At 36.6% G+C, this 22,556-nt stretch overlaps 1 long non-coding RNA gene across 1 annotated transcript in view; it reads right to left on the reverse strand.

Moving 5' to 3' along the window:
- Nucleotides 1-22,556, reverse strand: part of LOC139361443 (uncharacterized) — a 286,740-nt gene that overhangs the window by 227,139 nt on the left and 37,045 nt on the right. The window lies entirely within an intron of this gene.

The following is a 22,556-nucleotide window of genomic DNA, read 5'->3' on the forward strand; positions in this document are numbered from 1 at the left end:
CACAAATACCAATTGAAGAACAAAGAACAGATACTCCAAAGGTCTAAATAATGAATTGAGTAGAAGAATGCTTTGGAATCCAAATCATAACTTCCTTGGTACAGTATCACAATACTAATTGTTACATGTATGTCATGTTAAGGAGAAAAAAAATTCTAACAAATAAAGTATATTAACTGTCAATGTAGTGTTTGTATCAACTGCCGTAAGAAATAGTTAATTTTACTTAAAGCAAACAGTGAATTTTGCTAAAAATCAAAGATAATTATCTATGATGAAAATAGGAATAATGATGTTAAAAAACGAAGCTCATTTCTGCCAAAGTGGTGTTCAGCTCGTTCAGCCAGAAGTTAATTTTATAGAAATATATATTTCTGAGTAGTTTATAAATTATATATGAAAACATACCTGGAAAGGGATATGATGTTGAAATCATAGTATTCAAAACAATTATCCACCATGGCAATCTAATAATTGATTCTAAAGACAAGAAATACAGACCTCTATACTTGCAATAATTTCTTACTCTGCTTTATTCCACCTTTCTTGTACTTCTCTATTGCCTCTGAAAAGACTAAAGAGATCAAATATTCCACAAAAAATATAAAGTAGATAATAATACCACTCCTGCTTTTTAGATAAATTAAATAGAAATATTAAGCAACTTGGCCTATTGTTGTATTTTGAGTAATATCAGTGCCCCATATTGAAATCTGATGAAGTAATTCTAAAGGTTGACCAGTTTTTGGTTTGTAAAAGAAAAAAACATAAATTCTAAAAAATCTGAAACAAATAAAAGTGTCCTGTGCCTAGAAGACTCTAATAGTGAAAATTAGGTTGACTCACAGAAAGAGTAAGATGGTCTCAGAATTTTGTATGCGACGAAAAAACTATTGTGCATTCATTAGAAAGGAAACAAGCTTCCAAGAGTGAAATTGGATCAACTTTTAATATAGCACATACACTCACACATGAGTACAAGATTTTGATTTTTAAAATAAAATGGAAAACACAAAAGAAAAAAGGGTTGTGTGTGGATGAGGGCTTTCATCTGAAAACCGTGCTATCTCCATGAGAGAAAAAGGAAGGAAGATTTATTTGAGAGATGGTTGAGAGTTCTAAAAATGTACTTAAGTCTGCATGAAAGTGCAGGAAAACCACAGACGGTAATCAAAACAGATCATTAGATGAAATATTCCTAGGCTTTACTGCTTCAGGAAAAGTGATAACATAATAGGACATTTAAAATGTCTTTGAAGTCATGACTGTTCGAGTTTATACTGCCAATTCATGCTCATTCCATATTATTGTCCGGTGAGACAATATAATGGTAAATCGAACATGATTTGAGATCATGAATAAGAGAGAGAACATGTTTATTCTTAATGTAACCTAAAGACAAAGTCAAGTTCATTGAAGTTTGGACTCTGTTGGTCCTTGTTAAAATTGTCTGGGAACAAGATATTTATAATTCAAAAATTCTTTTATAATTATGTAGAGGAATTGAACTTATCATCATTTAAATTCCTGTGAATACAAAAGAGGAGTTAATGAGATTGTGTAAGTGAACTTTCAAAGATATAAGCAGGATTTTGGAAACTTGGATAACTTGTATTCCACGAAGAGAGAGAAAGAAACATGGTTGAGAAAATACCTGACGGTTTATCACATGAAGTTTAGAGAAACACCAGAAGTGAATGATAAATTATGAATTTCAATATTCTATCCACTTGGATCCAGCCTATGAATGCCTTTTATTTGGCATCATAGGGAGTAAAGAAAACAGGCCAGTTAGAGGGCTGCTTCAGTATTTTTTTTTTTAACTCTTTATTTTTCCTTTTGCTACTGCCTTCTTTTTTAACTTTTAGGTTCGGGGTACATGTGCAGGTTTGTTATGTAGGTAAACTTGTATTATAGGGGTTTTTTGTACAGATTATTTCATCACCCAGATATTAAGCCTAGTATCCATTTTTTTTTCTGCTCCTCTCCCTCTTTCCACCCTCCACCCTGAAGTAGGCCCCAGTGCCTGTTGTTCCCTTCTTTGTGTTTGTGAGTTCTCATCATTTAGCTCTCACCGCTGAGTGAGAACATGCAGTATTTGGTTTTCTCATCCTGCATTAGTTTGCTAAGAAAAATAGCCTCCATCTCCATCTATGATACTGCAAATGACATGATCTCATTCTTTATTATGGCTGCATAGTATTCCATACTGTATAGGTACCACATTTTCTTAATCTAATCTGTCACTGATGGACATTTAGGTTGATTCTATGTCTTTGCTACTGTGAATAGCACTGCAAAGAATATTTGCATGCATGTGTCTTCATGGCAGAATGATTTATATTCCTCTGGGTATATATCCAGTAATCGGATTGCTGGGTCGAATAGTAGTAAGGATTGCTGAAACTGTGTAACAGCTGATACACAAAAATGTTCATTTTTAAGGGTTGGATATTGAGATTTAACTATTGATCATTTAGGTACATAAGACCTTTCAATGATTCCCCATTAATTCAATTCTAAAATCAATTCACTTTCCATGAAAGATGGTTTATAGCATATAGATGTTTGGGATTTTATAAATTAGCATAAATATAGAAAATATGAATAACTGATCTGGATAATTCCAAGGAACAAAACTGATTACTCCAGGTGATCAAAGTGATAATGGACAAATAGCATCACATTAAGTTAACAAGCTTCTGCACAGCAAGGGAAACAATCAACAAACTGAAAAAGCAACCCACAGAATGGGAGAACATATCTACATTGTATCCATCTGATAAAGAATTAATAATCAGAATGTATAAGGAGTCCAAATAACTCCATAGGAAAAAAAACCTAATAATCTGACTTAAAAATGGACAAAAGATATGAACAAGCATTTCTCAAAAGGAGACATACAAATGGCAAATGGGTATATGAAAAGGTGCTCAATATCATTGACTGTCAGAGAAATGTAAATCAAAACTACAATGAAATCACAACTACACTTCCATGTTAGTTAAAATGGCTTTTATGCAAAGGACAGGCAATAATGAATGTTGGTAGGAATGTGGGAAAAAAGGAACACTTGTACACTGCTGGTGGGAATGTAAATTAGTAAATCACTATGGAGAACAGTATGGGGGTTTCTCAAAAAACTAAAAATAGAACTACCACATGATCCAGCAATCTCACTACCAGGTATATACTGTTAAAACAAACTAAATATGGCCCGAAAAGGACTCTGTATTTCTATATTTGAGTCCTTGGTGATAAACTGTAACCTAGCTTAATAGGCAGACAAAATTGAAAACCTAACTTAGTAGTATGCACCTGTAACAATAGGTAACTCTTGGCCAATCCCAGCAGCCATACTTCAACCTTTCATACACCGCTGTGTGTTCAAAGTATGTTCAAATAAGGCATACACCAATCTGTAACCAATCCAGCTGTTCTGTACCTCACTTTCAATTTCTGTACGTCATTTCCCTTTTTTTGTCTATAAATCTTCTTCCACTATGTGTCTGCCCTGAGTCTCTGTGAATCTGCTGTGATTCTGGGAGATGCCTGATTTGCAAATCATTCATTGCTCAATTAAACTCCTTTAAATTTAATTTGGCTGAAGCTTTTCTTTTATCAGTACTCCCCAAAAAGGAAATCAGTATATCAAAGAGATATCTGCACTCTCATGTTTATTGCAGCACTATTTACAATAGCCAAGGTTTGGAAGCAACTTACTTGTCTGTCAACAGATAAATGAATACTGAAAATGTGGTACATACACACTATAGAGTACTATTCAGTCATAAAAAAAGAATGGAATCTTGTCATTTGCAACAACATGGATGGAACAGGAGGATACTGTGTTAAGTGAAATTAACCAGGCACATAAAGACAAACCTCACATGTTGTCACTTATTTGTAAGAACTAAAACTTAAAGCAATTGAACTCATGGAGATAGAGAGTAGAATGATGATTACCAGAAGCTAGGAAGGGTGGTGGGTGCGGGGGCGGGGAGTGGGGACAGGTAATGAGTACAGAAATACAGTTAGAATGAATTAGACTTAGTATTTGACAGCACAACATGGTGACTAGAGTCAACAATAATTTATTGTACATTTTAAAGTAATTAAAAGAGTATAATTGGAGCATTTGTAACTCAAAGAATTGATAAATGCTTGAGGTGATGGGTACCCCTTTTACCCTTTAAAAAACTTATGCAATTACTCAAGTTTTATAACATAGTTTACTTATAAGTCCAGGAAAGTGAAGCAGCTACTAAGCACTAAATGCCCAGAAGAGCACTTAGAAAGTGTGTTTCTAAAGAATGTATACTTTTTGAAAGAGCAAACATACATGGATATGTAAAATATAAAGTATACCATAAAAACAGAATAAGTTTATTTGACAACTACATAAAAAAAAAACAGAAAGATCCATGTTTTTTCTAAGCAAAGGATAAACTGATCAAAGATAAACAACTGGAGTTTAAAATAGAGAGCCTTGTTTCATCTCTAGCATTATCATAGTGCAATGAAAATTTAATGATCTGGATTCAGAGAATGAAAAATTCAAGGCAATAAATTAAAGAAAATATCATAAGCCTGGGACTTGTAGTAGAACTCAGTGATATACCGACGTATTATATTTTTTTAACCACACCCCTTTTCCATTAAGTTAATTTGCCTACTGATGAGAGTGTTGCTTGGGGTGATTATTAATAATCTTTAAATATTTTCTTTCCAAAGGATGTTTTATATTTTAGGAGAATGACTTAACCTTGGATCTCTTCTTTCCAGAAATATTTCCATTCTATGAGAGACCACATGGAGTGGTGTAAAATGTGTCTATTGAATGTAGAGTCAGACAAGTTGTAGCAGATGCTTGTAATTCTATGTTGCCTCTGCATGCATTTTGAATACTGGTTAGCTTTCTTGTGCCAAAGGCAGGGCTCAGTGACCCTTGACACAGTTTCCAGTTCTACCTCACACCCAAAAGACTCAAGATGTGGCCAAAGACACAACTTAAATACATCTCTCTTGCTTAACAGACTGGGATCCCAGCTTTGCTGCAGCTTCCCTTCAATGGATCATTCTGGCATTTGCTGGTGAACATAAAGTGACCCACAGCCTATTCCAAATATATACTGCTAGTTGCTAGGCTCTACCCTCACCCCTGTTTACACCCCCCTGACCTCCTGTGTATGGCCTCCAGGCATACAGTGTACCCCCTCAGGGTCTGTAAGTACTAAAAACTCTTAAACTTTCTCATTGTTTGTGAAACATTAAAGCCTGCCAACCAATCTGAACGCTGAAGTTAAGGGCCTCAAAAGAACCCCATGCAGATGGATCCCCTGCTGATGTTCTTCTTTTTTGGGCCTCCACTGGCTGGAGACAGTAGTTACCAAATGAGTTGATAGAGAAATCAAAGACTTTTGTTTAAAAGATAGGTATGTGTTGGGATTGTGGTTAAAAATGTACTGGTCATTTGAGAAGAGCAAAATTGTTAACATATTTGAGATTGATAGGTTCTTGATTTGTGAAATGATGATAATTACATATAGTTTGTAAATCTGTAGTACAGATAAAAAGACAGAATAATGTGAACAGCTTAATAAGGTGGCCTTCAAGTACTAGCAATATATATCCTTATGTTTCTATCAGGAACAACACTTTTCAATTTTTTTAGGAAAAAAAGGATTGTTTTCAAATCTGAATAGTGCATCTTCCACCTCTCAGTTCAGGCAAGGCAGCTCTGCTTTCACTTTTCCCTGAGGAAGAATTTGTAAGTGGCGCATGTCTGAGAAGGATTGATCTTCAGTGTCGTTATACCCTGTGTCGGGGGATGTAGGCAGAATACACTTAATTGTACACATTAACACCTTGCTCTGAAGAGAAATTTAATTTCAACTTCTCTAAGTTTTTGTACTAGTCAGGGTGGGCAAGGTTGTGCTGGAATGGGACACCCAGAGAGTCAGGCTAATGGAAAAGCTATTACTCAGTGTCAATGGCTGTCATGGCAGGAGGCAAAAGGGAACTCATGCAAATCTTACACAACGAATTAAGTCTTGTGTCTCAGAAGGGAACCATGTCAATTCCAATTATGATTCTCGGTCTCAGTCAGCCACTAAAAGGCCAGAAAGTACAATCCTATGTTCCCAGAAGACTGAGGGTCAAAAATATTTATCAATCAGGCACATAATTACCATAGTTATGGCTTAATAAACACATGCACGTGCACGTGCGCACACACACACATACACACTGTGTGTGCTAAGAGCACGTATCAGAAAGCTTATTTATAGAGAAATTTATTTTTTCTTTTCAATTACTGAACTGCATACTATCTCAAGTTCCCATTTTGCCTAGTAGGAAAAAAAAAGGAATCAATTAATTATAGGTAAACTCAATCACTTCCAGATTGTGTTACACATTAGAGATTCAAACTGAGCCAAATTAGCATCTTTACCCTCTGTGAGGAAAGACAAAACATGTAGTATGGAAACATGTGGTATGAGACCATGCAATCACACATTGCCTGGCACTTACTACTTGGTTCCTAAGGCCTAGTTGTTCATTTATCATCCACAAAATTGTTGTCATGCTTCTACCATAGAATGGTATAATATCAGGGAGGCAAGGTCCCTTCCCTGTACTATAATCAATGAAAGAAAGTAAAACAGAATTAGCCATGGCCCGGAAAGCAAAATTTAACTGAGGAGACAAGGGAGGAATACATGAAAAGATAACACACAGTTCACAGCCGGTACCTAAAAAATGACTACCAATCATAGAGAGTGCTGGAAATGTGACACGCAAAGTGGTCCACCAAGCTGGGAGGATTTTAGTGGAGGTAAGGAAAAAACTAGATCTTAGTCTACAATGACCAGTAAATTATAACATGCCCATTTATATTAGATTCAAACTTTAATGAAATCTATAATTAATTGTTTACCAATGTTGGGTACTTATGTTAAGCACCTTATGTGCACTGTTTCTTATAATTCTCATAATAATTTTATGAGGTTGGAAAGAATTTTATGCTCATTTGAAAGATATGAGTCACTTAAAGTAGTTTAGTAATGAGCTGGTTAGCAAGTGTCAAAGACAGGGTTAATGTTCAGATCTTTTATACTCCAACAACTACACCATTCTTTATTTGCTATGTTCAACATATTTTGTCTCAGTTTGCAAATATGACAAACTTACACAATCAAATTAATCATAGCATTTGTAAGTGGATTATGACAGGGGGCACTTACCAGACCGCATTGTGCCTTGAGTTTGAGTTCTGACTCCATCCGATAATAGCTGTATGAACACAGCAGGTCATTAATGTAGTGTGTATGTGTCTGTTTTCTCATCTATATAACTGAGATAAAATAATTGCCCTGCTACTCTTACAAGTTTTTTGATCATCAAAATAGCTACTCTACAGAGGACACAATAAAAAATTTTAAAAATATATGATATATATGTTCTAATTTTTAATATATAAAATATACATTATTATCAGAAGGGATTTAGCATTCCACATAGAAAAATGAAATATTAAAACAACAGCATTAGCTTTAAAATGCAATGTTCATGGAATAATTTATGAAGTAATCCATGAACATACCTGGCAAATATGTAAAATGAAAAAAAAAAAAAAAAGAAGTCTTTTTAAATTAGTCTGGTAATGTGAGAGTATAATAAAGCAAAATATAATTTCCAGAAGAAAAATTTCAAAGAAAAATGCAGCTTCAAATAGCCAGAGAGAGAAAACAAATCTCAATGTCTCCACCTCCCCTGCCCTCACTTTTCATTGTTAGGGTGCCCAGTGCTCCATAGTTTCCAGTGCAGTTTTTTAAAAGCTGGCTAAATATTCCATTTTATTAATGCAATGACTAATCCGCCAAGTTTGCCTCTATTTCCTGAAATGAAACAATGATGACAACTTTCCAACTAGCGTATGAGTAAATGTTTGGGTAACCTAAGTCAGTAATGGGCAGGAACTTTCCATTTTAAAGCAATATCTAGAAGGTATTTGTTAAGAGAGGACAAAGAAAAACAGAACAAAGCTATAAACCACAGTCAGCTTTAAAATTATATAAGAATGGCTGGGTGCGGTGGCTCACGCCTGTAATCCCAGCACTTTGGGAGGCCAAGGCGGGCAGATCACGAGGTCAGGAGATCGAGACCATTCTGGCTAATATGGTGAAACCCTGTCTCTACTAAAAATACAAAAAATTAGCCGGGCGTGGTAGCGGGCACCTGTAGTCCCAGCTACTCGGGAGGCTGAGGCAGGAGAATAGCATGAACCAAAGAGGCGGAGCTTGCAGTGAGCCGAGACCGCGCCACAGCACTCCAGTCTGGGTGACAGAGCGAGACTCCGTCTCAAAAAAAAAAAAAAGAAAATTATATAAGAAAATGTTTAAAAGCTGTACATTAAGAATAATAGACCCCTATGTGATGGCATGGCTTGCCTATATCAAAATATTTCATGTGACCCATAAATACAAACATCTACTATGTACCCACAAAAATTAAAGAGGGAAAAAATGACAGCAAACAAAAAAAGAAAAACAGACACATCCTTTCAAAGGCAGATGGATTTCCTCTATATTAATGGCTTTCTAAGTGAATGCCATAAAACACAAATGCAATGCTAGAAAACTGTAGAAGTATCAATGTAGGTGATCTACAACAAACAGAAATAAGAAGCCACAAAGTGCAAAGTTTTGTCATGTTAATTAGTGTAACTCACCATTCCACATAAAGTCAATAAAAATTCAAGACAATTTCTCAAATCTATGCAGGGCATGAGAGTAATCAATGTTCACAGTCCAGCTGTGAGCTAGAAGGATTCAACATTAAGTTTTCTGATAGGAAGATAAGAAGAGACTAAATCTATACGCTTCTCATTACAAATAAGTGCTACCTGACTTTAAAATAAAAGGTCAGTGAATCAGCAGCTAGCTTTAAAATTTCTATTGTCTATGAAACTTACAACTGCTCAAATAAATCCCAAGTCGCTTTCTAAATTATTGTATTAATATATCGGTAGGTAGGTTTTGAGTATCATCTGTCCAAAAATGTGCTGCTCTTAGCTTGTCTTGTTTCTTCTTCACTTATTTTTCACAGCTATATTTTCACCTTTATTCCCAAGCAGCCCACAGGATCCAAATCTATTTTAGTTTGAAAGTCAAAGACAAAGACAGAATTGTGGTTATCAGCAACCTCAGGTGTGCACATCCTTCGAGTCAGCCCCAGTGACTCTATGCACAATGAGTGATCCCCAGACATCTGCAGCTGAAGCCTTTCCATATAATTTCTTCTTATCTACTCTTTTACACAAGTATTATAGGCCAACTGACTGTGTTTATATTGGATTTCACTGCCACTAACTCATATTTCCCAATCGGACTCAAGGCCCTCAACCTTCAGCCCATGGGATTCACCCTGATATTTTCTAATATCGTGAGCTGAATTCTACTTCCCATAAGCCAGACATTCCTCTCTTAGTTATTTCTCCAGATCATGCCCAGATTATACCAAATGTCTTACCCCAGGAAAAAGAGATCCTATCTTTCTACTACTCTGTCTTGGTAGTAGAAAAGTATCCTAAATCACATGCTGATGAGAACCTAGAAAGTCATCTATCATTGTCTTCACATTGAAGATAATAGCCTGACACCCATCGTCACTGAGATCTTGGCTGAAGTGAAAGGCTGCCATGATTCATTACCAGGATGGTCACGCTACAAAGCTCATGTTAATTCTTCTCTTCCTTGAGAGCTTGACAGTGGTAGAATAATAGATAGGTGAAGTGGAGCCGGATTACGAAGAGCTCTGCAAATCATAAAGGAAAGTTTTCACTTTATCCAATATGCCACAAGTTGTGATTGTTGTTTCCTGAGTTGGAGAAATCCAAATCAAAGTAATGCCTTAACATGGTGAGCATATTCTGGTTTTCTTATGAGATATCTGGCTTTTACTTGTGTCTGGTGTAACTTTTAATTGTTTCTGGCTTAAACTTTCAAGAGATTCTCTCTTTGAACAAGAAAATATTGTCCCCCTATGTTATGAAGTTGATGAATCATAGTCGATTAGTGGGAAGTATATTCATTATCTGTAATGCCCTAGAAGCAGCCTTTGGCCAAAAGAGTAATGTTTGGTTCTATACACTGTACCTACCATTTCTTGGTTAAGGAAGCATGCTTTTGTTTCACATGTCTCCTCAATTATACCATTCTTCTTAGGAGAGTTCTTGTTCTGAGTGAGTGGAAATAGAAAAAACTTCTTGTTCTAATTTGCCTGAAGGTTAATATTCTTTAATTACTGTACTCTTTCAAAGCACCACTGGCTTTTTCTTAATAACATTTTCCTTTTGTTATAGAAATTTGTGTTTTAGTGATATAACAATTATTTTGTTTTCTGTTGTCCTTTCCTTTTCTGTCTTAGCTTGTAGAATCTTAGAAAGAGAGAGAGAGGGAGAAAGAGAGAAAATAAATGAGTGCCTGTCTCCCTCTGCAGTTTCAAATATAATTAGCTTTAAATAGCTCCTAAAAAAGAAAGTGATGTGTATTTGGATATGCACCCTTGTGTTAGATTCAGATTTAATTACCAATAATTTAGCAATACCTGTATCAGCTCTGAAGATTCTGATGTGCAATGCATAATGCTAAATCTCTTCTATATATAAAGTTAGAGAGACTATATTCTCTCATACATCATGTAATATTCTCTCATAAGAGACAGGAGTATGCCTCTCAAATAATTGGGATAAAAAGACAAATGGAGATATAGACAGAATCATAATTGGACTTTATTTGGCTACTCCAGCAGTATCTAAGCCTGTCAACACAGTATAGGCTTATCTTTGAAGCAGGGGACAATGGCACTAAAAAGTAATCTGGGCTTATTTGTAAGATATCCCTGGCACAAAGGTAGTGTCAAATAGATACCCTTGCCTTAGTAAAGTGGCCTCACCTAAGATAGAGAAAACCACTGTGCAGAGAAACACCTGATTGAGATACCCTGTGCTTTTGATTCTATCATTCTGTGTCCAGGATTATAATTATAACAACAATCAGGTGTGCCATAATAAAATAAAAAGAAAATACATTGGGTACATACATGTGGAGACACCAGTCTTTACTAGACATTTTTTAGGAGTGAATACATAAGGGAAAAAGACGAGCTTATGAAAATACTTATCAATACAAAAGACAGAACATCACATTTTAAATGCTAAAAATGCATAATTTTTACATGGTTTGTTAAACAACTGAGAAGATTTTAGGAATCACACTTTGTGTTTTAGACAAAACTCAAATTCTATAAAAACAAAGATTTTAAAAAACGAGACAAAGAAGGGACAGAAAAACTAAACAAAATATATTAAATAATGACACTTAAGGCATTAGGCATCAGTCAATGAAGGACAGTAAGACAGAAAGAAAGCAGTTAAATTTTACACTTACCGCAGCTAATTGCCTGAAAAAGTTTTCAGGAGCAGTGCAGGATGGGAAAACTCACACAGAGTCCACAGCCTCCCTGGGTTGAAAAAATAGAGCCAAAGTCTGGGGAAGCTAAGGAGATTAAAGTAGACAGACGGAAGCACTGGAAAATGAGAGCTGCACAGAGAAAGAATTTCATATACTGCAAAAAACATCTCCTAGAGAATTCAACTAAGTACTGCTCAGTACGTGCATGGGAGAAAATACTCAAAGACTGGGAGAAGAACCATCCAAAAGGATTAGAAGAAAAAATGCCCAGAAACCACACAGTGCCAAAACAGCATCTGTGATCATTATTCAGACCCAAACCATCTTATTTCAGGGGACATTGTGTAGAGTAGAAAGGTCTTGCCTCACCAGCTAGAAAAATATATTAAACCCAGATAAATGCATTTCTTGTCTTGCCTAACAAACTTAAAACCAGACATGAAGGACTCAATGGTTTCTATATAGTGAATCTGTTTCTTTCTCTCTCTCTCTCTCTCTCACCCACACACACATATGCCCCTCAAAATTATTTAAAGAAATATAAAAACATCCAATATCAAACAAGGTAAAATTCATGTCTGAAATTACAGCCATGCAAAAAATCAAGAAGATACAACTCATACTAGTAAATCAAGAAACTGAAACAAACTCAAATGATTATCATAATTGAATTCATAGACAAGAACATTAAAACATTTATTATGACTGTATTTCATACTTTCAAAAATCTAAAAGTCATCTTGAACTTATTCAGTAGAGACATAAAAGTCATAAGAAAGGTTCAGATCTAAGTCAAAAATTACAAATTACAATCCCTGAGATGAAAAAGATGCAATGTGATTAACACAAGATTAGATATTGGAGAATAAAAGACTAGTAAACTTAAAAATATAGCAATAAATATATCCAAAATAAGAGCCAGAGGAAAAAAAAAAGACTGAGGAAAAATGAACATAACATCATGTACTCTGAAGAATGTGACCATATATATGTTTAAGAGAAAAACTTTAAGCACCTCAGGGAAAAAAGACATGTTATGTCCAGAAGATCAAAGGTAATAGCTCTAGATTTCTCTTAGGAAAGCTAGCTTAGAAGACAGTAGAGTAATGTCTTTAAAAGTACTGAAAGGACAAAAAAGAAACTGTCAACATAGAATTCTATTCCTAGCAAAAATATCATTCAAATATTTAAGTAAAATAGTTTCTCAGACATACGAAGACTAATAATCATCAGCTGTCTTGTGGCATAAACAAATGTTAAAAAAAAAAAGAAGTACTTCAAGCAGAAGAAAATGAAACTATGTTGAAACCTGGATCTACCTAAAGGAATGAAAAAACACAGAAAGTGTAACTATGTAGATAAATGTAGTGACTTTTATTACTAAAATCTTATTTTAAAAATAAGAAACCATTTAAAATAAGTATAATAATACTTTAAGTGTTGTTTCAAACATATATAGAAACAAAATACATGACAATAGCATAAAGGTCTGGTGGGTGGGGAGTAGAAGCACAGTTGACCCTTGAACAACAAGGGTTTAAACTCTGCGGGTCTACTTATACATGGATTTTCAACCACGTTTGCCACCCCTAGGACAGCATGACTAACCCCTCCTTTTACTCAACCTACTAAACATGAAGAGGACAAAGATGAAGACTTCTATCATGATCCACTCCCACTTAATAAAGAGTAAATATATTTTCTCTTCCTTATAATTTTCCTAATAACATTACCTTTTCTCTAGCTTGGTTTATTGTAAGCATATTGTATCTAACACATATAACATATAGAATAAGTGTTAATCAACTGTTTATATTATCTCTAAGGCTTCTGGTGAGTAGTAGGCTATTAGCAGTTAAATTTGGGGGAAGTCAAAAGTTATATTTGGTTTCAGCTACACAGGCGGTCAGCATCCCTAAATCCTACATTATTCAATGGTCAGCTATACATTATTTTAAAGTTCTTACACTCTATGGGAAAAACATAACACTGCTTGAAAGTAGATGGTAAAGAGTTAAAAATGTGTACTAAAAACCTTAAAGTATCCATTAAAATAAAACATCAAAAATAGCAACTAATCAGTCAACAAAAAAGGGAAAAATTGAATAATGTACTCAATACCAAAGAAGAATGAAAAAAGAAAAAAAATAATTGCCTGCAGATAGTATAAATAAAAAGCAAATAGCTTGAAGGTAGATTTAAACCCAATCTTATCAATAATAGCGTTAAATTTATGTGGTCTAAAAACTTTAGTTGGAATGCAGAGATTATCAGATTGGATAAAAATAACAAGACTCATATACACTGCTTTTAAAATTATGTTTTTTAAGTATAAAAACACCAATACAAGTAAAAGGTTGTAAAAAGATATATCATGCAAACGCTGATCAAAAAGAAAGCTAGAGGGACTATATTATTATCAGATAAAGTAGACAGACTTAAGAGCAAAGTCTCTTAATAGGGATAAAAAGGATAATCTTACAATGGCAACAAAGTTAGTTAATCAAGATGATATAACAGTTCTTTCCATTTATGTACTTAGGGAAAGTTTTTAAATACTTGAAGCAAAATCTGATAGAACTGCAAGCAAAAATTCTGTTGTAGACAAATCTTTAGTTATAATTAGAGATTTTAATACTTCTCTCTCATGCCAAATAGTATAAATAGAGATAGAAAATCAAAAAGGATAAAGAAGACGTGAATAACCTATCAACCAACTAGACCAATTTTTTGAATTTATAGAATATTCCAAACAAGAAGAGCATCAGGATTTACAACTTTTCCAAGTGTACATAAAACATTTACCAAGATAGATCATACTCTGAGTTATCAAAACTTTCTCAATAAATCTGAAAAGATTTAAGCCATTGAAATTATATTTCTGATGACAATGCAATTAAAATAGAAATCATTAACAAAGTATTAATAATTCCCAAATATTTGGAAACTAACACTCTTCTTAATAATCAATGGGTCAAAGGTGAATTCAAAAGTGAAATTTTTTGAAAGCATTTGAATGTAGATCAAAATGAAGGTACGACAAATGAAAATCTGTACTTTGCAGGTAACTCAGTAGTTAGTGGGAGGTTTATAGTACTGAACCCTACATTAGAAAAGAAGAAAGATCTGAGTCAGCTTCCACCTTGGCTCCCACCTTAAGCTAGAAAAGCAAACTAAGAAATTAGAAAGAAACTTAAAGCAAAAGAAAACCAAAATAATCAAATGAAAGAAAATAATCAAATTAAATAGAAAATCAACAAAAGACAAAATCAAGTAAGAAAGACAGAGGGCGGCCGGGCGCGGTGGCTCAAGCCTGTAATCCCAGCACTTTGGGAGGCCGAGACTGGCGGATCACGAGGTCAGGAGATAGAGACCATCCTGGCTAACACGGTGAAACCCCGTCTCTACTAAAAAAAAAAAATACAAAAAAACTAGACGGGCGAGGTGGCGGGCGCCTGTAGTCCCAGTTACTCGGGAGGCTGAGGCAGGAGAATGGCGTGAACCTGGGAGGCGGAGCTTGCAGTGAGCCGAGATTGCGCCACTGCACTCCAGCCTGGGCGACAGAGTGAGACTACTCATTCCATCATCACAACACCCTACGGGGTAGTGGCGATTATTACCTGACTTTTACAGGTGGGTAAACTGAGGCACGGAAGGGCTGGCTAGGGCAGCTGGGGCCTGAGGGTGGGGGGCTGGGAGGTGGAGGAGCTGGGATTTGAACCCCTATCTGTCAGCTTAATCACCACGGCTTACCCAATGCACCATCCTGCCTCCCTCTCCACTGGTCCTGTGGGTAGATCCATAGGTTGATTGATTGATTGTCTTCCCCAGAGACTCCAGGTGCAGAAAGGTTCTGGTGCTGGAAGCTTCCTAGAGGACTGGTCTCTATCCCCTTCCCAGAGGTAGGCGAGGCCCAGGGAGGAGACATGAGCTAGCCAGGGAGGGAGGGCTGAACCCACCTGACTCCCCACTCTGGCTCTGCTCTTGGCCACTGCAGGAGCTGTGGCCACAGGCGTGGCCTGGGTCGTCCTGGGGCCTCCCTTGACAGGGCTGCTAGCCTGAGCTGCATGGGCCGCCCTGCTGGTCTGGGGATGGTAATGAATGCAGCAAATATTTCACTTGCCCCGTTTCTGGGCCCTGTGCTGAGCGCTCCTCCCTCACAGCAGCCCCAGGGGCATGGGTGTCCTTCTCCCTCCCGCTAGGCAGATCCAGAGCCTGGCCTCTCTGTCGTGTCTCTGCGTGGCCTGCTGTTTCTGCTTGTCCCTGGTGGGGGATTCACCCCTTTTTATTGAGGTAAAATTCACGTAAGTTAAAACTGCCCTTCTTAAAGCCTACAAATTAAGTGGCATTCTGCTCACGATGTTTTGCAATCATCACAGCTCTCTAGTTCCAAAACACTTCCATCGCTCCAAAAGAAGACCCCGTGAAAATGCGGTGCACTCGCTCCTCACGTGCCCTCCTCCCCCGAGCCCCTGGAAACCTCTGAGCTGCTTTCCGTCTGTATGGGTTTGCCAGTGCTGGGCATTTCATATGAATGGAACCCTAAGCATTTGTCCTCCTGTGCCCTCGAAGTCTGTGCATGTTGTGCCAGTGCTGGAAAAAGAAAAAGAAAGAAAGACAGAGGAAAGTCTAGGCACGGTGGTCACTTCTATAATCCCAGGTCTTTGGGAACCCGAGGCAGGTGGATCAGGAGTTCAGGAGATTGAGACCATCCTGGCTAACACGGTGAAACGCCGTCTCTACTAAAAATACAAAAAAATTAGCCCGCCGTGGTGGCCTGTAATCCCAGTTCCTCGGGGGGCTGAGGCAGGAGAATTACTTGAACCTGGGAGGCGGAGGTTGCAGTGAGCCGAGATCACGCCATTGCATTCCAGCCTGGGCGACAGAGCAAGACTCCGTCTCACAAAAAAAAAAAAAAAAAAAAAAAAAAAAAAAAAAAAAAAGCAAGAGGAAAATAGTGAGAGAGAAACAAATGTCAGTAAAATACCACTATATACTTATTAGAACGTTTAAAATATCAAAGACTGATTATGCCAAGTATTATTAAGTGTATGGAGCAACTTGAGGTCTTACACACTGCTGGTAGGAGTGTCAAATTATGTCAGCACTTTAAATAACAATTGGAAGTTTATGAAAAATTTAAACAAATGCCAACCGTATAAGCAAGCCAATGCACCTCTACATATTTACCCAAGAGAAGTGAAGAATGTCTTCCCCGTTGCCTGACTTAGCTGCTGAGACCCATTGTGAACGTTGACTGCTCCATGATCAACTAACTTTTATGAGCCAGAAATCTTGACCTAGTCCAAATTTCAAAACCAACCTCCTCATCCTATTATGTGCTTTCACCATGTCAGTGCCACCTAGTATTTTAGCTGTTCGTGAAAGGAAAACCAGGGCAGATGCACTGCCTTTATGAGTTAGTGCCTGAAGTGGCCTTTCTCTTGTCTACAATACAGTTGCATCTCTTTCAACCTCATTCCCACCCCCACTACAATTTCTCAGTAGTGAACTTTGCTTTCTCAGTAGTGAGCTTTGCTTTCCCTGAGCTTTGCTTTCTCAGTTTTCTCAGTTTAATGAGCCACTTATTCACGTCTTTCCAGTTCCCGCCAGCCTCCTTTATTTCCTAATTATAACTTTGTCCTCCTTTTTGGCCAGTGATTCCTTGGACTGATACAGTAGTAAAAACAAGCAAGTAAAAATAAGCAAGAAAACAAAAACAAGAAAAAGGCAAAAAATGCTTTTTTTCTTGGATCAAAACATCTCATACTTATAACCTGCATGGATAATACTGACTAGGCATAATTCAACAGAGATCTCCGGTGTAAAAAAATCCTTTTGCTACAAAAGAGGGGAAGTGTGATTGTCTTCAATTCCTCATGTTCTGAGAGCATGTACTGCACTTCAGTGCAAATTAGAAAATTTCCCTGTTCAGGTGGATGATTCCCAAAAAAATACTTGCTCTGAGTGTTCAATGCATCGCAAGTTGACCCAATTCAATTCTATCAAACAGAGCCCAAGCTACCCTGCCTCACCCTAAGCTAAGTACTTCCTAATTACAGTTGAACTTTCATGTGATATCTAGAAATCCAGAATCCAGTGGAATAATGTTCTAAGGTATAAGAGAAGTTATAAAATATGTGTGTGTTCATGTAAAGCAGGCCTCTTGAGTTTTCCATTTTCCTCCCCCTTAAATTCTGATTACTTATTGCTCCTTGTGGCAGACTATTTTTGGAAAAGGCACAACAGTTGCTTCATGTTTCATACTGAACAGGAAAGGTGAGATGTTGACCTCAAATTTTTATTTTTCTGTGTACATGTCATTACATATTTATCTAAACCCCTAGGATATATATTTAGGTTCCAAGGGAACCCTAAAGTAAACTCTGGGCTTTGGGTGATAATCATGTGTCAGTATAGGCTCATGGATTGCAACAAGGGTACCACTCTGGTCAGAGATGTTGATAATAGGGGAGGCCAGGTGAGGGGGACAGGAGGGATATATGGGAAATCTCTCTTTTTTTATCTCAATTTTGCTGTGAACCTAAAACTCTTCCTAAAAAAATAAAGTTTTTAAAAAATGTTTTAAATTATTCTCATTCAGACCATCTAATTCCTAATAAAAGACAAGCATGGCTGGAAAATGGCATGGAATATGCAGACACACAGGGAGAAAGCATGCATGCTGCAAGTTTCCATGTGTCTACTTGAGAATTTCCAGATGCAAACGAAAAGAGAGAGATTGCAGACTAATCAGATGAACTCGCTTTATTTTACATTTTGACAGTTGCTATGTATTCTTCCCCCCAAAGTAAGAAACCCTCATCAGTGAGAAGTGGGAGGTTGGAAGAGGAGTGATAGAAAAATCCTAGATAACTGACATCAAGTATTCCAATTTATAGTGTTTCAAACTGTTGCAAGCATTTTTCTCTTTTCAGATAGAGCAGACTGAAGACTGATTTCCATCCAAATTTTGAAAAATAAAGCTGATCCTCCAACCGGGTGAGAGAAGAGAGAAAATTCTTGTTTTATAAATTAGAAGGCATGTGACAAATGGAACAGTTCTAACCAGAGACTTTTTTTTTTTTGCACTATTTTATAATTGGTATTACAATATGGAAGTGTCTTGTCCTTCACATGCAATTAGTGCCGTGGGAAAGTTGCTCTGCAATTTCTACTCACATTCCAGTCTTTGAAGGGACTCAAGACAAATGTGACCCATGTGACTCATTTTACACTGCTGAGAGAAATTGTTCAAAATCCATCCTTCGATTTTAAGAGCCATGATTATAAAATGTCAGACGAAAACAAATATTTGAGAAAGCCTTCCCTAGAAAATGTATCGATAATTGAGAGAAGGAAAAACTCTAAAATCAAATGTCATAATTAAAGTGAATAAAGTACACATTTTAAGCATAATTCATAACTGAATTACAAAAGTAATTGTCCTATTTTTATTACTTAATCAATTTCCATACTCAAGTACACTAATTCCCACCTTCTTTTTGGTGTGACTTTTTTTCCCTTCAAGGCAACTTTGTCTTGATGTTTTTTCAAATGTATTCTATTTATCTCATTTATGTGAGCTCACGAAAACATTATTTGGTGTTTCTGCTCCAACAGATATGAAAGAGAAGGAAAGACCAAACAGAGGACCCTTAATGGTAAAACAGTAATCAAAGCAAATAACCAAGGAAAAAAATAAGATATTAATGCTTATGATAATTTAAAAAGTAAATAAAATAAGGAAACTAGCAAAAACTCCTCAGCAGAAATTATTCCCAAATTGCTCAATATCAAGGGCTTATACACATTATCGAAATTCATTTAGTCAAAGGGTACATGTAAGCCTTTGGGGTGATGGAAGTGTTTTGTATCTTGATGGTGATGGTGATCTTACAGGCATATTAAACAGTCAATATTCATCAAACTGTACACTGGATGCAATCTATTACACATAAATTACACCTCAATAAACTTGATTACAATAAGAAAGCAAAACACTTGTTTATGATCCCTAGATAAAAGTTAAGTGCACTGAAAATAAATGAACTATGAGTGATAGTAAATATTCACATTTCACAAAAGTCATTGTTTTAAATGTACACTTACACTCCAATATTTTTCAGTGAGAGGTTTCAAAAATCATGATATGTAATAAATGTGAGGTATCACAGGCACCATATCCATTTGCAATCACAAGGAAAAGCAGATGTAACAGTTTTTGACTTTTTGTTGTTTCATTTATGTATCAGTCTGTTTTCACACTGCTGATAAAGACATATCCAAGACTGGGAAGAAAAAGAGGTTTAATTGGACAAACAGTTCCACATGGCTGGGGAGGCTTCAGAATCATGGCAGGAGGCGAAAGGCACTTCTTACATGGTGGCAGCAAGAGAAAAATGAGGAAGAAACAAAAGCAGAAACTCCTGATAAGCTCATCAGATCTCGTGAGACGTATTCACTATCACAAGAATAGCACAGGAAAGACCGGTCCCCATGATTCAATTACCTCCCGGTAGGTCTCTCCTACAACACTTGGGAATTCTAGAAAACACAATTCAAATTGAGATTTCAGTGGGGACACAGCCAAACCATGTCAATCTACAACTTAGAGTTCCATCTTCTCAGTGCTGGAAAAGTTGGAATGTTTCATATTTTATGGTAGGATAAAGTCTACAGACTGGAAGATAAGACATTGAAGTGCATTAACCATCAAAAACTGTGAAGGAGGCCAGGTGCCATGGCTCACGCCTGTAATCCCAGCACTTTGGGAGGCCGAGGCAGGTGGATCACGAGGTCAGGAGATCGAGACCATCCTGGCTAACACGGTGAAACTCTGTCTCTACTAAAAATACAAAAAATTAACCGGGCGTGGTCGCACACACCTGTAATCCCAGCTACTTGGGAGGCTGAGGAGGCAGGAGAATCGCTTGAACCCAGGAGGCAGAGGCTGCAGTGAGCTGAGATCACACCGCTGCACTCCAGCCTGGGCGACAGAGCGATACTCCATCTCAAAAAACAAAACGAACAAACAAACAAAAAACTGCGAAGGGTCTGAGAGTTCACCCTTCTCACAAACTAACCAGTTAGCCAGATAAAAGTTTCATGAATGCTGGTAGAAGACACAAAACTCCTGGGTCACAGAAAAATAACAGTTTAGTGCTCATGACAATAGCAGTAGCCAAAGTATTAGCATTTTTTTGTACCAGTTAACCAGGCCTCCATTTTTGCAAGGTGATACAAAGAGAACCAGATGGTACCTTCCGTGATTGTGCTATAGAAGAGGAATCTTGACTTCAGGGAACCCGAATCCTTTATAATGGGCAGTGAGCATGCCTGGCCTTTGCTCCAGACAGAGACACTGTCTCTATGTTCCAAGACTGTTCACAATACAAATATCCCTGAAAAGATAGTTCAGAATGAAGGGCAGTTAGTTGCTCACTCACAAGAGATGCAGAAATACAAAAAGTCTGTGGAAAATTGACCTCTAACAATAACAATTCAATCATTAGGAAAGTACTTCAGGGTACCTTGAATTCTTCAAAGAAAGTGTTAGCTAATTTATTAGAAACCTTTGCTTTTCCAGGTCCAAGTTTTACGCTAATACGTGTATATAAAAGTGTATACATTTTCTCAATTTGAGTCAAAATACCAAAATCTACACAACAACATTTGTATTAATTAACAGAAAACAGACATAGCAAGGAATAGCACACTACATGCATGTGCTGGACCTCCTTGTAAATCACCTCATGTAATCAATGACAATCCAACTGTTACCATCTATTTCAAATGATGAGTTCTTGTCCATGAAATTTATTTCTTATTTATCAAGGTAACAGGAGTAGAAATTAATCAATCTTCAAATCAGCTGCTCATAATCACAAAGTACATTTTATTAATGTGCTAGAAGAACAAATATTGGAAAGTTTTATTTGGCTTCAAACTTGACCCTACTTAGAAATAAGGTGACAGTATACTGCATTTCAAAAAGTATACATTCCTCATTAGCTCAACAGCCCAAGTCAAAATATACATCATCCTAGATTCCACTCTCCTTGTCACTCTTCTCACATGTGGTCAGTTGCCCACTTCTGCCATCTTTGTTTAATCAATAGTTATCATATCTGCTTCCGAGTAAGGCTGTGCCTTTTATTTGTATCAACTGCATCTCGCATTATGCTGATGCATAGTCAGCATGCAATAAAGGTTTGTGAAACGAATAGATCTACTGCTTTATCAACGTCAGAAAACAATGCACATGGGAATGTAAATTGGTACATCCATTATGGAAATCCATATGGAGATTCTTCAAAAAAATTTGAAAAGAACTACCATATGATCCACCAATCGCACCTCTGAGCATACCACATATATCCAATGGAAATGAAATCCATGTGTCAAAGAGGTATCTGCACTCCCATGTTAATTGCAGCATTATTCATAATAGCCAAGAGATGAAATCAGCCTAAATGTCCAACAATGGAGGGATGGATAAAGGAAATGTGATATATATGCACAATGGAATACTATTCAGCCTTAAAGAAGAAACCCTGTCATATGTGAAACATGGCTGAACCTGGAGGACATTATGTTAAGTGAAATAAGCCAAGCACAGAAAGACAAATATCACATGTGGAATCTAAAGAAGTTGAACTCACAGAAGCAGAAAGTAGAATGGTGGTTACAAGGGACTGGTGGGAAGAAAGGTGGAGATTGGAGAGATGTCTGTCAAAGTATGCAAAATTTCAACTGGACAGGAGTAGTAAGTCCAAGAGATCTATTGTGCAATATGGTGACTACAGTTAATAACATTGGACAGTATTGTATTCTGGAAAATTTCTAAAAGAGTAGATTTTAAGTGTCCTCACCACAAAAATCATAAGTATGCATATGATAATTAGCTACATTTAGCCATTCCAAATGTATGCATATTTTAAAATATTACATTGTACACAATAAATGTATGTAATTTTTGTTTAATTTTTTCAAATAAGCTTTCTAAACAGAAAACACCATTCAAAATGAAAAGGAAATTTTAAAACCACAGTGCACAAAGAGAGATATGGAAAAAAT

The sequence above is a fragment of the Macaca nemestrina genome, unplaced genomic scaffold (assembly GCF_043159975.1).
Source record: "Macaca nemestrina isolate mMacNem1 unplaced genomic scaffold, mMacNem.hap1 Scaffold_50, whole genome shotgun sequence".
NCBI lineage: Eukaryota > Metazoa > Chordata > Mammalia > Primates > Cercopithecidae > Macaca > Macaca nemestrina.